The following is an 18,334-nucleotide window of genomic DNA, read 5'->3' on the forward strand; positions in this document are numbered from 1 at the left end:
ACACACAAAGTTAAGGGGAGACGGACCAGAGCGAACTAGTCCCGCCTTCATTCCAAATATTCACAACAGGACACCAGCCCTAGTTTAGCCCATTTACCAAAAAAGGTAAACAAAGCCCCCCCCTGCACTACTCCCCCAGTATACCGATTGACCGTCAGTATGAATGGTTGAGAGGAGAGAAAACTGTAGCAAGACAGACCTTCTCATAGCAGAGTGACAAAACGAAACAATAGCCCACTACACAGGGCCGCCTCAGGGGGTGGGGGGCCTCGCGTCTAAAAACGCACAGGGCCTCACATTTCTCCCAGGCGGCCCTGCCCTTATACTACTGCAGCTTAGCGCGAGGCGATGTGGGACCCAAAACAACAATTGCCTGCGCACAGACACGCAACATGTTTACCATGTCGGCTGGACCCATAGCCCCACTACCCGACGCCAACCCAGATGGGAACACCGTTCAACAAACCCCGCCGGAACACAAGGTAACATACCTGGCTAGGAAACCTAGCCACGGCCTACCCTGTTGTCAACCCATTTACCCGAAAAAAAGGTAAATAGGACTCAGCAAAAAAACCCACAACAGCTACCGACTGACCTTCATTGATGAACCGGGCAAGAGGAGGGAGAGTGACAACATCTCACGGCGGAGACATTAGAACAGCGTAGCAATTAGCAGTAGTAATAGCATGCGGCATTAGCGATAGCATGTAGCATAGCATTAGATGTTTTAGCAGCACGCCCAAGACAGCTTGGAAACCGTTCCCTGCAGTGAACGTTCACCAAACCATCCTGCCCCCGGCGCCAACACACAACACGGTTGTGTAACAAAACAAACCAGCATTACTAACACTAATACCCATGCCTGAAAGACACAGGGCCTACCTGAGTACAAGCTGGCCCGACAGCCAGTCTTGTACAGCTGAACCTCGATGTGCTGTCATCAACGAGGAACATCAACATAGGCCCGTCGTGTCGCCGAAAACATGCGTCGAAGATGCCAGGGGCCAGCAACCTCCGGTAAGCCCTCAACATTACGAACCTTCCTTAATCTTTTCATCCTACTAGTTATCGTATGGTGCACGCATCCAAGTACGCTGGGACGAAAATAGAGGAAGGATGTGTGGTGACCAGAGTCACTGCTATATGGGCGGTGCCACCATGGGGGCGGAGCCCCATACAGGTGGGGTGCATGTAGTTTTTTGTTCGTGGGAGATACAATAGGTATCATAGGAGATAGGGATATCTCATAAGGCTCAGAGCGGGACGCGATAGCAAATACGGCATATAACCTGTGTATATGTTATTGCCTCAATGTGCAACAGGTGCGCAGCTACCCCCCTGCTCCCAGGTCTAATTAGTCTGACCCAGGGCTGTGTGGCTGCTTAAACCAGGCCAGCCACTGCACACATCGCAGTTACATGTCGCAAATGTTCTACATGCTAGAAGTAAAGCCCAATGAGATCATGTATAGGAATGACGATTCTCAGTTCAGTTCAGTTCAGTTCAGAGTTTTTATTTGCCACATGGAATAATACAATCATAGTTTCTTCATTAAAAAAAATCATAAATAGTCATTCCATGGACAAAAGGAGCAGGAAGAAGAATAAATCTTATAGTTACCTGCCCCTTATTCCTAAACTAACATGTATTTTATTAATGGTCGGCGTACAACCTTATTTACAAAAATAATAATTTATACCATTATAAAAGAAACACAATCCACAGTTAAACAAGAAAAATTTAAATAATAATGATAAAGAATAAAGAAGAAAAGAAAGAGAAGAAAAAAAAAAGAAAAGATCTCACCATTCAGATCACATTTTGATCTTCATACTGACTAAATATTTTTTTTTTATACATTTTTTTGTTCTGATTATTCTGATCATAGGTTTCACTTTCCTCTGCTATCTTCCAACCTAGTACAGATCATCAACAAAGTATTTTCAGATGGGAGTCCCTGGGACAAGATCTTATGAAACAGGGGTCCCTGGTCTGTTACTGTATTGTATCAATTTGGGGGTCCTTGACATGAAAAGAGAACCACTGGTGTATGCTGTGGTCCAAAAGAGGAGAGAGCAGCAAAGTAAGACTTGCCTCTTTGTGGTTAACCTGAGAGATAGAGACAGGCAGATTAATAAAGTCTGTAACAGCATTTATTGACCTTTAAAGTAAATAAATACTCTCATAGTCTGTCGATGTCGCATTGAATTAGTCTCAACCAGTCGTGGTCTTGAGTGTGTACACAAATTATAAGTGAAAGAGAAAACGTTGAAATTGTCCTTAGTTTTATCATGTTCCATGAATTTTGAGTCTGACTAAGTAAGATAACAATCCATTGTCCATTACTGGGAGGAGAGAGGGTGGAAAATTGCCTACACAATATCTTTCCCCATTATCAAAATGATGTGCATTTCTATCACATTCAAGAAACCAGCCAAAGCTACGTTTCACCAATCAAAATGGTGATTCACTTTGTACTGAATATAATAAAGTATACACATGCAGCTTAACTGTGTGAATGCAAAAACAGATTATTTCAAACCATCAAAGATTCAATGTGCTACTGTTAACGCTCTAAAGTTCCATTGCTGACATGACATCTCAGTAAGATTTGTATGCATCACTTGAAAACGTTGCAATGTTGCTCTGTCATGATCCCCACTCCTGTCTAGAACCTCATCTCATTCAGTTCCTCTCTCTCTCTCTCTCTCTCTCTCTCTCTCTCTCTCTCTCTCTCTCTCTCTCTCTCTCTCTCTCTCTCTCTCTCTCTCTCTCTCTCTCTCTCTCTCTCTCTCTCTCTCTCTCTCTCTCTCTGTGCTCTCTCTCTCTCTCTTGCTCTCCCATCACAGCAGCTGCCTGTGACCATATTATGGACATCTTCCTGTTCCTCTCCACATCATGATTCATCCCACCTGAACCATCTCCCACCTGCCTGCCATCGGTTTATCAACCCAACAGTCTATCTGCTCTGGTTTTCCACCCACTCATCGCCAGATCGTAGACTCAGTTTGCTCAAAGATTCTGCCTGCCTGCCTCTGACCTTGGGGGACCCTGCTGTTCATCATAAATCGATCAATACAGACCGTATTAATTAATGTTGTGTTTATTTTTCAAATGTAGCCAAGAGTAAAGACCCTAACCCTATCAAAACAGAAGTCAAGGTGTATTATTTTAATGATTTTAAAATGTTTTGAAAATAAGAGTTTCTCTGAATTTTCTGTGCATTGCATCGGGAAAAGGTGAGTAGTCATAGAGGAAATGACTAAATCCAGATATAACACTGCCATTTGGAAAGAGGAGATTTGGCCCTATCTATAGATGTATGACTTGGCCATAATAAGGTCATTTATAGGCATGATAATATTATATATTATATATTCAAATGGATGGCAAAATTCAGTACTGTATCTACAAAATAAACACTGTAAACCATCTCCCATTTAGTAATTAGCTTAGATTTTTCTTGATCTCAAGAAGGTGCTCAGTGAAAGAAATCTGATCACCCGCAATGTTAGCATGGTGTTATTCACTGTCAAAGATGCAAAGAAAAATTATAATTCAGTGTTTCCCCTGAAAGAAAATTCAACAGCGGTGCTGTGCTGCGCACACTCTGCCGGAATCCATATTTGTGCGTGCGCACGTGCCGCGGGAATCCATATTAGCGCACGCTGCCGGAGAAATAACTTAAAACTACCTTAGAATTGTTCGAGATAGGTTATTCATGTTCATGTTTATGGAGTCATGTGCGTGTGAATTTGCTAGGATGTTTTTGGTGTGTCCGCTGACACTAGAAGGACCCTGGAGGGGTCCTACTAATCACCCCAAAGTACCAGAAAATACCTTAAAGTACCCCAAAATACCCCAAAATACCCCAAAGTATACCCCAAAGTATACCCCAAAATACCCCAAAATACCCCAAAGTACCCCAAAATACCCCAAAGTACCCCAAAATACCCCAAAATACCCCAAAGTACCAGAAAATACCCCAAAGTACTACAAAGTACCCCAAAATGCCCCCAAAGTACCCTAAAATACCCCAAAATACCCCCAAAGTACCCCAAAATACCCCAAAGTATACAGCAAAATACCAGAAAATACCCCAAAGTACCAGAAAATACCCCAAAGTACCCCACAATACCCCAAATTAACCCAAAATACCCCAAAATACCCCAAAGTACCCAAAAATACCCGGAAATAACCCAAAGTATACCCCAAAATACCCCAAAGTACCAGAAAATACCCCAAAGTAGGCTACCCCAAAATACCCCACAATACCCCAAAGTATACCCCAAAATACCAGAAAATACCCCAAAGTACCCTAAAATACCCCAAATACCCCAAAGTACCCCAAAATACCCCAAAGTATACCCCAAAATACCATAAAATACCCCAACGTACCCCAAAATACCCCAAAGTACACCAAAATACCCCAAAGTACCCCAAAATACCCCAAAGTATACCCCAAAATACCCCAAAGTACCAGAAAATACCCCAAAATACCCCAAAGTACCCCTAAATACCCCAAAGTATACCCCAAAGTACCATAAAATACCCCAAAGTACCCCAAAATACCCCAAAGTACCCCAAAATACGCCAAAGTACCATAAAATACCCCAAAGTACCCCAAAATACACCAAAGTACCCTAAAATACCCCACAATACCCCAAAGTACCCCAAAATACCCCAAAGTATACAGCAAAATACCAGAAAAGACCACAAAAAGACCCCAAAATACCAGAAAAGACCCCAAAATACCCCAAAGTACCCCAAAATACCCCGAAGTATACCCCAAAATACCCCAAAGTACCAGAAAATACCCCAAAGTACCCCAAAATAGCCCAAAGTACCCCAAAATACCCTGAAATACCCCAAAATACCCCAAAGTATACCCCAAAATACCAGAAAATACCCCAAAGTACCCCAAAGTACCCCAAAATACCCCAAAGTATACCCCAAAGTACCAGAAAATACCCCCAAAGTACCCCAAAGTACCCCAGATTACCCCAAAATACCCCAAAATACCCAGGCCTACCCCAAAATACCCCAAAATACCAGAAAATACCCCAAAGTACCCCAAAATACCCCATAATACCCCAAAGTACCCTAAAATACCCCAAAATACCCCAAAGTACCCCAAAACACCCCAAAGTATACCCCAAAGTACCAGAAAATACCCCAAGGTACCCCAAAATACCCCAAAGTACCCCAAAATACCCCAAAGTACCCCAAAGTATACCCCAAAATACCCCAACGTACCAGAAAATACCCCAAAATACCACAAAGTACCCCTAAATACCCCAAAGTACCATAAAATACCCCAAAGTACCCCAAAATACCCCAAAATACCCCAAGGTATACCCCAAAATACCCAGAGTACCAGAAAATACCCCCAAGTTCCCCAAAATACCCCAAAGTATACCCCAAAATACCCCAAAGTATACCCTAAAATACCAAAAGTATCACAAAATACCTCAAAGAACTTCAAAGTTCCCCAAAGTATATCTCAATGTACCACAAAATACTGACTCAGAGGTAGAGCAGGTCAACTAATGATCATATGGTCAATATTTGGGGTATTTTCTGGTACTTTGGGGTATTTTTGGGTACTTTGGGGTATTTTGGGGTACTTTGGAGTATTTTGGGGTATACTTTGGGGTATAATTTGGGGTATTTTGGGGTACTTTGGGATACTTTGGGGTATTTTGGGGTATTTTGGGGTACTTTGGGGTATTTTGGGGTACTTTAGGGTATTTTCTGGTACTTTGGGGTGATTAGTCAAATGCCGAAGTGTCCATGGGCAAGACACTAAACCCCAAATTGCTCCCAAAGTGTACAGATGTTATTCCCATTCCATACAGATGTTATTACATTTGGAGATTATAATATATTAAAATAAACATTTGTTTTGAAAATATGTGGTACTTTGGGAATGGGAAAATGGACTGCACATATATAGCGCTTTCCTACCTGCACAAAGTGCTTTATAATTGCCTCTCCTTCACCAATTCACACATGCACTCACAGAGCAATGGCAGCCAGACTCATTGGGAGCAATTTGGGGTTCAGTGTCTTGCCCAAGGACACTTCGGCATGTGAACAGAAGGAGCTGGGATTCAAACCAATGACCAAACCATTGACCATATGATCATTAGTTGACCTGCTCTACCTCTGAGCCAGTATATTGTGGTACATTGAGGTATACTTTGAGGTTCTTTGGGGTATTTCGTGATACTTTTGGTATTTTAGGGTATACTTTGGGGTACTTTGGGGTATTTTCTGGTACTTTGGGGTATTTTGGGGTATATTTTGGGGTATTTTGGGGTACTTTGGGGTATTTTCTGGTACTTTGGGGTACTTTGGGGTATACTTTGGGGTATTTTGGTGTATTTTCTGGTACTTTGGGGTATTTGTGGGTATACTTTGGGGTATTTTGGGGTATTTTAGGGTACTTTGGGGTATTTTGGGGGTATTTTGGGGTACTTTGGGGCATTTTCTGGTACTTTGGGGTATTTTGAGGTATACTTTGGGGTATTTAGGGGTATTTAGGGGTACTTTGGGGTATTCTAGGGTACTTTGGGGTATTTTGGGGTATTTTCTGGTACTTTGGGGTACTTTGGGGTATTCTGGGGTATTTTATGGTACTTTGGGGTATTTTGGGGTATTTTGGGGTACTTTGTGGTATTTTCTGGTATTCTGGGGTATTTTAGGGTACTTTGTGGTATTTTGGGGTACTTTGGGGTATTTTCTGGTACTTTGGGGTATTTTGGGGTATACTTTGGGGTATTTTTGGGTACTTTGGGGTATTTTGGGGTACTTTGGGATACTTTGGGGTATTTTGGGGTATTTTGGGGTACTTTGGGGTATTTTGGGGTATACTTTGGGGTATTTTGGGGTACTCTGGGGTATTTTGGGGTACTTTAGGGTATTTTCTGGTACTTTGGGGTGATTAGTAGGACCCCTCTGGGGGCCCAGGTAGCTGCATATTTGTACATTTTTTTTTTTTTTTTTTCACTTTTTCTCCCATTTTCTATATTTTCTCCCATCCCAATTTCGTATCATCCAATTCAACCCTCCCCTGTCACGAACGCTGTTTCTTGCCTCCCACAAGCCGGCTGCAATGTGGACTAAGTCATACATAGCACAAGTCCCCTCCGGTACTTGAGGTAACAGCAGTCGCATCTTTTCACCTGCGCAGCTCGATCTCTCAGTGGCGAGGAGTAACGCGTGGGAGGCTTACGCTGCCCCCGACACTTCCTGATTCTACTGCGCAGGCGCACCAACCGACCTGTAGGAGTCGCTGTCCACAACGCCCGATCCCCACCCATCAGTTTCCCACCCCCTAATACGGCCAATGTGTATTAGTACGGACGACCAGCTAAACTGAAAGCAATGTGGAGCATTTCGTGGCGAGCGCCTTGCCCACTACGCCACGTAGCCGCCCGCAAAAAAGAAATCTTATCAAGTGAAAATATCTTGTATTTGGTACAATAAGTCCAATATTGAGTAGAATTATCTTGAATTATCCATTGATGCTGAGACGCATACAAACGGCCAGATGGTCTCCCTGCAGCCTTTTCCTCAGGTCAGTCTTTTACATTAAGCACCCCCCACAGCCAAAATTATACGTATATATATATTTTTTAATATATATTTTGTAATAGTCTAGTTCAGGGGTGGCCAACCCACGGCTCTTTGCCCGCCAATGTGTGGCTCCTTCCTCCATAAAAAAAAAACTATAATATATATATTTTATTTTTTCATTCATTCCATAAGACGTAGAATAAACATTTACAGACTTTTTTTTTAATGGTTCATTTGCATGTTCTTGGTATCTGATTCTAGGGACATCTATGGATCTCAGGGAATGTATTCCCAGTGTCAGAAATATTGTGTATGTTACTAGGCTTGAGTAAATTGTAATGAACCAAAGGAGAATAACATGGTGAATAACACCATGCTAAAATTTACCAGACCTGAAAAGCAAATTAATAAAGGGAAGATGATTAAACAGAAGGTTTTGTAGATACAGTACTGAATTCTGGCATCCGGACACATCCAATTTGAAATATGAATATCAGGCCTATAAATTACCTTATTATCAGGGGTGCAGTGCTGGGCAAACGCGGTCAAACGGCGTTTGGCCTTCGTCACTGAGGCCGAAGTGCGCGCATCCTATTATTATGCAAAGTCTAGGTGATAAAATGACTCGTCGCGCCACTTATCACCTAGACTTTGCATAATAATAGGATACCGACAACCAAATACAAGCCCTGTAGGTGTGGTGGGGGGTTGGTTGATTGTGAGGTTTTGCCCGCTGCTCACCTACTCTTTCCTTCCTTTTAGCCTACTGTTTAGGAATTCCCTTCTCACTCACTCTCACTAGCCCCCACCCTCTCGTTCTTTACTCTCGTTTTCTCTTCAAGCAGCCACACCTGGACTACCTGTCATTATGTGTTTGATTGGTCTGGTGCCGAACTCACACTTTTAGTTCGATTATCAATTACCTCTCGCACCTGTGGTGCATTTTAATTAGTTCCCCTGTGGCCTTTAAGTAGCTGGCTCTTCCACTCTGTTCCTCGTGGGGTCGTGTTGTAACATGCCGTAACTTTCGGTATCATATTCTCTATCATAAAGACTCCTTCGGGAGGTCCTCTGTTCTGTCTATGCTGTTTTTATCTCCGGCGTAAAGATGTGCTCCAGCCTTCGCCTCCTGTCGCCGTTGCCTGAGGGAGAGACTGGACTGCGCTCCCTAGACTTCCACGGGAGGCATCCCAGTGATCCACTTCAGACCTCCGCGCAGCAGTCGTCCTGACGCACATCCAGACCTCCGCGCTGCAGACGCCCAGACACCATCCAGACCTCCGAGCTTGGCACACTCCTCCGTACCAGCGCGCACTCCCAGCAGACGCGCATCATCCAGACCTCCGAGCTTGGCACGCTCCTCCGTACCAGCGCGCACTCCCAGCAGACGCGCATCATCCAGACCTCCGAGCTTGGCACGCTCCTCCATACCAGCGCGCACTCCCAGCAGACGCGCATCATCCAGACCTCCGAGCTTGGCACGCTCCTCCGTACCAGCGCGCACTCCCAGCAGACGCGCATCATCCAGACCTCCGAGCTTGGCACGCTCCTCCACGCAGACGCACTCCAGATGCGTCTCTCTGTACCGGCGCGCACTCCAAGCAGTGGCGCACCACTCTGACCTCCGCTCGGACAGCCGGCTCCCCGGTGGCGACGCTCTCGCCCCGCTGCTGTTCCAGCGCTCTTTGCGCACAAACGTCTGGGTGAGTTTTTACTGACTGTCTTGATCAAATTCCGTTTTCGTGTGTTTCTATAACACTGAAGATTACCACCTTTTTAATCAGACAGTCACTCACCCAGCGTGTGCCTTTGTTTGTTTTCACTGGGATAATATTTTTGGACTTTACATCTCCCACTGTGTGTTTGTTTCACACCGAAGATATTATTCACATTGGATTGTTTTTTGGACTTCACTCTCACTGTGTATTTACACGAAGATATTTTTCACTTGGGATTGTGTTTTGGAACATTTGCTCACTGTGTGTTTACTCTTTTCCAGTATGCAGCTCCTGCCCTCGTCCTGTTCCAAGGCCTTACCCTGTTTGTCCCCAGCCCGCCTCCGCGGGCCTCTGTCCCTTCTCCCCTTTCTAGTCCTCCCTGTCCAGTTCCCCCTAGTTCCTCCCTGTTCCTGACTTCCCTTGCCTTCCCCTTAGCCAGCTCGCCTCTTAAAGGCACTGTACCTTTCCCTTCTTGTTATTCCAGTATTTTGTGTTTCTCCCTTAAAGGGACAGTGCCGTTTTTTCCTTCTGTTTCAATAAATGCCCGTTTCTTGGCTTACCCTCATACCTGTCTTGTGTTGTGCGATTGGGGTCGGTTACAAACCATAACAGTACGACCCCACCAAATCGACGACCCCAGCCAGCACAGACGGTGTATGTTGAGTTTGCCTTTTTTTTTTCTTGTTCCCTCTAGTTCCCCTCTGCTAGCCCTGTTAGCTCCCCTGTTAGCTTGTTAGTCTCCCCGGTTAGCTCCCCTGTTAGCTTGTTAGTCTCCCCGGTTAGCTCCCCTGTTAGCCTGTTGACTCCCCTGTTTGCTTCCCTGTTAGCCCTGTTTGGCTCCCCTGCAGCTTGTTAGGCCTCTACTACTCTGCATGGCCCTAGTCTGCTTGCTTGGCCCCGGCTGTTAGCACAGCCTCTATGTTGGTGCAGCCTTGCAGCTAGCATAGGCCCTGTAGCTAGCCAGGCCCAGGCAGCTAACCCGGTCCCTCTGCATGGCCTCCACTTTTTGTGTAGTATTCCCACTGCTAGGACTGCCTTTTCAGCTAGCAAGGTCAGTTTATCTCCCACTGCTAGGACTGCCCTTTCAGCTAGCAAGGTCAGTATTCCCACTGCTAGGACTGCCCTTTCAGCTAGCAAGGTCAGTTTATCCCACTGCTAGGACTGCCTTTTCAGCTAGCAAGGTCAGTATTCCCACTGCTAGGACTGCCCTTTCAGCTAGCAAGGTCAGTTTATCTCCCACTGCTAGGACTGCCTTTTCAGCTAGCAAGGTCAGTTTATTCCACTGCTAGGACTGCCCTTTCAGCTAGCAAGGTCAGTTTATCTCACACTGCTAGGACTGCCCTTCAGCTAGCAAGGTCAGTTTTCTCCCACTGCTAGGACTGCCCCTTCAGCTAGCATGGTCAGTTTGCTCCCACTGCTGGGACTGCCCTTCAGCTAGCAAGGTCAGTTTATCCCACTGCTAGGACTGCCTTTTCAGCTAGCAAGGTCAGTTTATCCCACTGCTAGGACTGCCCTTTCAGCTAGCAAGGTCAGTTTATCTCCCACTGCTAGGACTGCCTTTTCAGCTAGCAAGGTCAGTTTATCCCACTGCTAGGACTGCCCTTTCAGCTAGCAAGGTCAGTTTATCTCACACTGCTAGGACTGCCCTTCAGCTAGCAAGGTCAGTTTTCTCCCACTGCTAGGACTGCCCCTTCAGCTAGCATGGTCAGTTTGCTCCCACTGCTGGGACTGCCCTTCAGCTAGCAAGGTCAGTTTTTCCCCACTGCTAGGACTGCCCTTCAGCTAGCAAGGTCAGTTTTCTCCCACTGCTAGGACTGCCCCTTCAGCTAGCATGGTCAGTTTGCTCCCACTGCTAGGACTGCCCTTCAGCTAGCAAGGTCAGTTTATCCCACTGCTAGGACTGCCTTTTCAGCTAGCAAGGTCGGTTCCCCACAGCTAGGACTGTCCTTCCAGCTAGCTTGTTCTCTCATGCTGGTCCAGCCCTGTCTGCTAGCCTAGCTCGGCAGCTAGCGCAGCCTCTATGTTGATGTAGCAGTACAGCTAGCATAGGCCCTGTAGCTATCAGTGCCCTGGCAGCTAACCTTCCCTCTGCTAGCCCTTTCCCCTCTGCTCCTCTAGTTACCCCTCAGCTCCTCTGGTTACCCCTCAGCTCCTCCAGTTGCCCCTCTGCTACCCTAGTTACCCCTCGGCTACCCTGTTCTTTTGCTAGCCCCACTTTTGTTGTGGCTTCCCCTGCTGGCCTGGCCAGTACCTTTTGTTTTTTGCCTTGTTTTGTCCCCTGCCACTCTGTCTGTATTTTTTTTGGGTCGCCGGGTGGCTCCCGTTGAGGGGGGGGTACTGTGAGGTTTTGCCCGCTGCTCACCTACTCTTTCCTTCCTTTTAGCCTACTGTTTAGGAATTCCCTTCTCACTCACTCTCACTAGCCCCCACCCTCTCGTTCTTTACTCTCGTTTTCTCTTCAAGCAGCCACACCTGGACTACCTGTCATTATGTGTTTGATTGGTCTGGTGCCGAACTCACACTTTTAGTTCGATTATCAATTACCTCTCGCACCTGTGGTGCATTTTAATTAGTTCCCCTGTGGCCTTTAAGTAGCTGGCTCTTCCACTCTGTTCCTCGTGGGGTCGTGTTGTAACATGCCGTAACTTTCGGTATCATATTCTCTATCATCAAGACTCCTTCGGGAGGTCCTCTGTTCTGTCTATGCTGTTTTTATCTCCGGCGTAAAGATGTGCTCCAGCCTTCGCCTCCTGTCGCCGTTGCCTGAGGGAGAGACTGGACTGTGCTCCCTAGACTTCCACGGGAGGCATCCCAGTGATCCACTTCAGACCTCCGCGCAGCAGTCGTCCTGACGCACATCCAGACCTCCGCGCTGCAGACACCCAGACACCATCCAGACCTCCGAGCTTGGCACGCTCCTCCGTACCAGCGCGCACTCCCAGCAGACGCGCATCATCCAGACCTCCGAGCTTGGCACGCTCCTCCGTACCAGCGCGCACTCCCAGCAGACGCGCATCATCCAGACCTCCGAGCTTGGCACGCTCCTCCGTACCAGCGCGCACTCCCAGCAGACGCGCATCATCCAGACCTCCGAGCTTGGCACGCTCCTCCGTACCAGCGCGCACTCCCAGCAGACGCGCATCATCCAGACCTCCGAGCTTGGCACGCTCCTCCACGCAGACGCACTCCAGATGCGTCTCTCTGTACCGGCGCGCACTCCAAGCAGTGGCGCACCACTCTGACCTCCGCTCGGACAGCCGGCTCCCCGGTGGCGACGCTCTCGCCCCGCTGCTGTTCCAGCGCTCTTTGCGCACAAACGTCTGGGTGAGTTTTTACTGACTGTCTTGATCAAATTCCGTTTTCGTGTGTTTCTATAACACTGAAGATTACCACCTTTTTAATCAGACAGTCACTCACCCAGCGTGTGCCTTTGTTTGTTTTCACTGGGATAATATTTTTGGACTTTACATCTCCCACTGTGTGTTTGTTTCACACCGAAGATATTATTCACATTGGATTGTTTTTTGGACTTCACTCTCACTGTGTATTTACACGAAGATATTTTTCACTTGGGATTGTGTTTTGGAACATTTGCTCACTGTGTGTTTACTCTTTTCCAGTATGCAGCTCCTGCCCTCGTCCTGTTCCAAGGCCTTACCCTGTTTGTCCCCAGCCCGCCTCCGCGGGCCTCTGTCCCTTCTCCCCTTTCTAGTCCTCCCTGTCCAGTTCCCCCTAGTTCCTCCCTGTTCCTGACTTCCCTTGCCTTCCCCTTAGCCAGCTCGCCTCTTAAAGGCACTGTACCTTTCCCTTCTTGTTATTCCAGTATTTTGTGTTTCTCCCTTAAAGGGACAGTGCCGTTTTTTCCTTCTGTTTCAATAAATGCCCGTTTCTTGGCTTACCCTCATACCTGTCTTGTGTTGTGCGATTGGGGTCGGTTACAAACCATAACATTGATCTCCCGACTTCACTGGAAGGATGAGACAAGGTGTATCATCTGTTTTGTGCGCAACAGAGGGAACATGTATGCGCGTGCGCGTGCGCGGGAGCGCGCTTGCGCAGGCGTTTGGCCTTCGCCCATATTACGACTGCACCCCTGCTTATTATGGCCAAGTCGCACATCTATGGATCGGGCCAAATCTCCCCTTTCCAATGGCAGAACCATACCCTTTTCTTCTCTGTGCATGCATTAGCTTAGGGAACAGCCGCACCGTTAGCCTAGCTTAGCGTCATTCACTGGAAGTAGGTGTGCCAGTGTAGCCCTAGTTACCAACAGTCATGAAATACACTCCAAATACAACTCCAAAACGTTCCTGTAAACATGTTGTGACCTGTGTATTTACCACGTGGAGATTATTATTTCTTTTTTACATTTTCGTTTTCTAAGCAGATATATACACGGAATATTCTTTTGCCGAACCACTGCTGCCTGGGCGCAGTGATTTCATCGCCTCAAAAGCCTGTTGTTTTTTGAAAAACGGGAAGAAGAAGAAGAAGAAGAAGAAGAAGAAGAAGAAGAAGAAGAAGAAGAAGAAGAAGAAGAAGAAGGAGAAGAAGAAGAAGGAGAAGAAGAAGAAAAGGGTATGTCTGCTTGTCTAACTCCAGGGTAGATGGCAAATAAGCTAATTTCCCAAAAAGTTGGCGTGTTCCTTTAAATGTTGTGAATTTCAAACATGGTTTCTCTGAAAGGACACCCGAAGGTTTCAATTGAATCCTGAATAGAGCAAGTAATATGCAGCAGGTGTGGTTAGGTGGTATAATAATAATAATAATAATAATAATAATAATAATAATAATAATAATAATAATAATAATAATAATAATAATAATAATAATAATAATAATAATAATAATAATAATAATAATAATAATAATAATAATAATAATAATAATAATAATAACTTTATTTTTTTTGTTTTTTGATCCACTTTTTCTCCTCTTTTTCTATTTTTCTCCCATCCCAATTTAGCCGTGCCAATTCTCCCCTCCCCTGTCTTGAACATTGCTCGCATGTGCCCCCCACTGGCCGGTTGTAGGGAGGATAGAAGCCCATCGCATGTCCCCTCCGATACATGTGTAGGCAGCCAGTCGCATCTTTTCACCTGCGAGCGGGGACTCTCATTTGGCGAGGAGTAACGCGTAGGAGGCTCACACTGCCCCCGCCATTTTCCTGTCTCTGCTGTGCAGGCGCCCCAACCGACCTGTAGGAGTCGCTGTTTACAACGTCCAGATTACCACCCATCGACTTCCCACCCGCTAACTCTGCCAATTGAGTTAGTATGACGGCCGGCCCAAGCCGGAGGCAACGCCGACAGCCGGATTCGATACCGGTGTCTCGTGCGTTGGTGACGAGCCCAATGTCCGCTGCGCCACCCAGCCGCCTTAATAACTTTATTTGTATAGCAATTTTCATACAGTAGTTGCAGTTCAAAGTGCTTCACAACAGTGAAAAATACAGGCATAAGCGAGCATAAAAAAGATAGAGAGGTAGCAAGGTAAGGTAAATCACAGTGTTTCACATTAGGATCTAGCATCCCAATAGGCTCTGTTTACAGTTTCATTCAGTAATACAAATAATTAAAATAGACTAAATCACAGTGTTTCACATTAGGATCTAGCATCCCAATAGGCTCTCTGTTTACAGTTTCATTCAGTAATACAAATAATATATATTTTTTTTAAGTGCGGTTTGATTCAGTTTAAAGGGGACATGTACTGCTATTCCTAGCACTATTTGGGCAACTTTACACAATTCCTGTTAGTCTATTGAAGACATCTGTATGTTTTTTTTTTTTTAAATACATTGTTTTATATTTCTAATCAAGTACTCAAAACCATAATTTTTCAGCCCCAAGATTTCAGGCTGTTATGGCCTGGCTCCGCCCATAAGCACTTCGAGTGATAGTCAGTCCACACAGTCTGCGACTGGTAGACAGAGAGAGATAGAGAGAGAGAGAGAGGGGGGGGGGGGGGTGCGAGAGAGAGAGAGAGAGAGAGAGAGAGAGAGAGAGAGAGAGAGAGAGAGAGAGAGAGAGAAAAAAAAGACAGGCCGTCTCTTCCTTTCGTTTTTTCTCTCCCTGCGGCAGCTTGTGTGGGGGGGGGGCCTCCCTTCCTCCCCTCTCCCGTGTGGCGCGGCAGGTTCCCCCCCCCCCCCAAGTGCTCCCTCCCTCTCTCTCTCTGTCTCCCTCTCTCTCTCTCTCTCTCTGTCTCTCCCTCTCTCTCCCTCTCTCTCTCCCTCTCTATCTCTCTCTCTCTCTCTCTCCCTCCCTCCAGAGTATGCAGAGGTGTCGGGTTTCAATCTGCCTCGCAGTATGAGGAAGTGGGCGGGCATTAGCTACAACCACAGAGCCAATCACATCACTGTCTTCTACCCAGAGCCTGAATGACGTGACTCAGGCCTTCAAATCAGGATGGACTAATTTACTGGAGCAGGAAATTATCTGAGCTGAATCAGAGCAATCCGCCAATATGGTATTTAGAGACTAAAACACATTGATACTAACTCCTATTACTATAATACAATGCTAGAGACTGAAAAATGACATTTATAGTACATGTCCCCTTTAAACATAGGCTAAAAATAATCAAATAGAACGGACATACAACAGGGTATTTAACATACAACAGAGCAGTGCATCAGTGAAAAGTAAAAAGTGTGATAAAATAGTTCAATAAAAATATATAAACAGAGAATATACTAACTTGACAACATAAATACTCTAAATGGGACCCAGTTTATTCCCTGCTGAAATATTTGCTAATACTGTACTGTAGCTGTCAGGAAATAAACGTGTGCCATAACTGTTCCCTATAGCAACAGAATTCCTCTGAAAAGGTTTATACAAATTTGTATTGGCATTTAAATGGTAAATTACTACATTTATATAGTGCTTTTATCCAAAGTGCTTTACAATTTGTTCCTCACATTTTACCCGTTCACTCACACATTCACACACCGATGGCGGAGGCACCATGCAAGGTAGCCAACCTGCTCATCGGGAGCAGTTAGGGGTTAAGTGTCTTGCTCAAGGACACTTTGACACACTACCCGGGAGGAGCGGGAATCGAACCGGGAACCTCTGGATTGCCAGACGACTGCTCTACTTCCTGACCCACTGTCACCCCCTGGCATTTGGCAATGATATCTTGTCTTGCTTGAAATGTCCGTGTGGCAAAGTGTCATTAAAAAGTAGAATTGAAGTGCTGTCTTTTTCTTTTACAATGATATGGTGGTACATGATTAAACTAGTTTAAACACTGGACAGAAAAAGTTATATTTTCAATATATAAGTCAATATGATAAGTAGAATTTGTGACAATGAATGGAATGTACTATATCCTTGGTACTGTGTGGATCATTTTCTAACGTTACCTATTAAAACATGTCATACATGTTAATGGGACACACCGATCAACTGAAAACTTTATTTGAAAACGTTAGTACTACACTAGACAAGACTTTTGACAGGCGCTGGGAGGCAACCTTTCAGAAGGGGAAAGTTTAGTGTGAGAACCTGAAAAATGTCCTAAGTGAAAAGTTGTGCAATTTGATTTTTCTTTTTGCACAGTTTCCCCTCAGGCCTTAATTTCCTGGTTCAGTACACTCCTCCATAACTCACCATAACGATTGCCTGGCCGCACCGAACCTATTTCATCCGTCTACAAACCATAGCTCTCACTGCACTGCACTCACATTAAAAATGGTGTGCCATTTTACACACCGTCCGTGGTGGCCGTCATTTGGGTCAATAGTACATACAATGTTACACACACACACATATATATATTTTGTGTTTCATTTTCAATTTATTCCAAATCACATAAGAAACTAGTAATTATTGTATCCTCCTCTGGGGAACCATTGAATGGTAATGTACTGTACCTGAATGTAATTGTGGAGAAAAAGGATCTTCGACTTTTGGATAGATTTAGCAACAGTTTGTTTCTGAGATAAGACTAAATATTATGTTCTTAATGTTGGTTTATACCATACGTAAGCAGATTATCTTTCTTTATACAAGGAATAATTTACTCTGAAACTACTTTGAAAAATGAATGATAAATTGTTCATAAAACAAGTGTGAATTTGCAATAACTACAACCTTTTTGCGATAGACCACTCACTCACACACACACACACACACACACACACACACACACACACACACACACACACACACACACACACACACACACACACACACACACACACACACACACACACACACACACACACACACACACACACACACACACACACACACACACACACACACACATGACTTCCATGCCAAATGTCCACCTCTTAGGGTGAAGCCTGTGGCTGCTAGAGGGTGGGGAAATGTCTGTGGACCAACCAACCAACCAACCACCGGACAGAGTGATCTATACAGCTAAAAATAGATATTTCACGTTGCTGGCCCATGGGTGACCAATAGAGGTTTCCCAATTAAATATCTTTCTATTGAGTCTGTGCTCGGGCATGTTTACAAATCTATTCTAAACAAATCAATCAATCAATCAATCAATCAATCAATCAATCAATCAATCAATCAATCAATCAATCAATCAATCAGATTTATTTATTGAGCACATTTAAACATGACACATGTGTGTCAACCAAAGTGCTGTACAGAGGGTAGATACACATAGATACATCTAGACGACATAATAAACAACAGTCACATCTCAGTTATACAGAAGGACACACAAGCAAACAGGGTCAGTGAGTCAGTGTGAATCGGGAAATGCTAACGAGTAGAAGTGGGTTTTGAGTCTAGACTTGAAGGCATCTGTCGAGGGGGCAAGCCTAATGGAGGTGGGGATGCTGTTCCAGTGTTCCACAGTTCAGGGGCTGCCAAAGGCAAACGCCCCCGCCCTGAGCTTAACCCTTTCACTGCCACACTACCAAAGGGTTAACCATTTCACTGTGACAATACAGAGGATTAACCCTTTCACTGCCACATGACAAATGGTTAACCCTACCACACTACATAAGGTTAACCCTATCACTACCTGTTAAGATAATGACTGCGCAT

The sequence above is a fragment of the Notolepis coatsorum genome (assembly GCF_963971535.1).
Source record: "Notolepis coatsorum genome assembly, chromosome: 7".
Taxonomy (NCBI): domain Eukaryota; kingdom Metazoa; phylum Chordata; class Actinopteri; order Aulopiformes; family Paralepididae; genus Notolepis; species Notolepis coatsorum.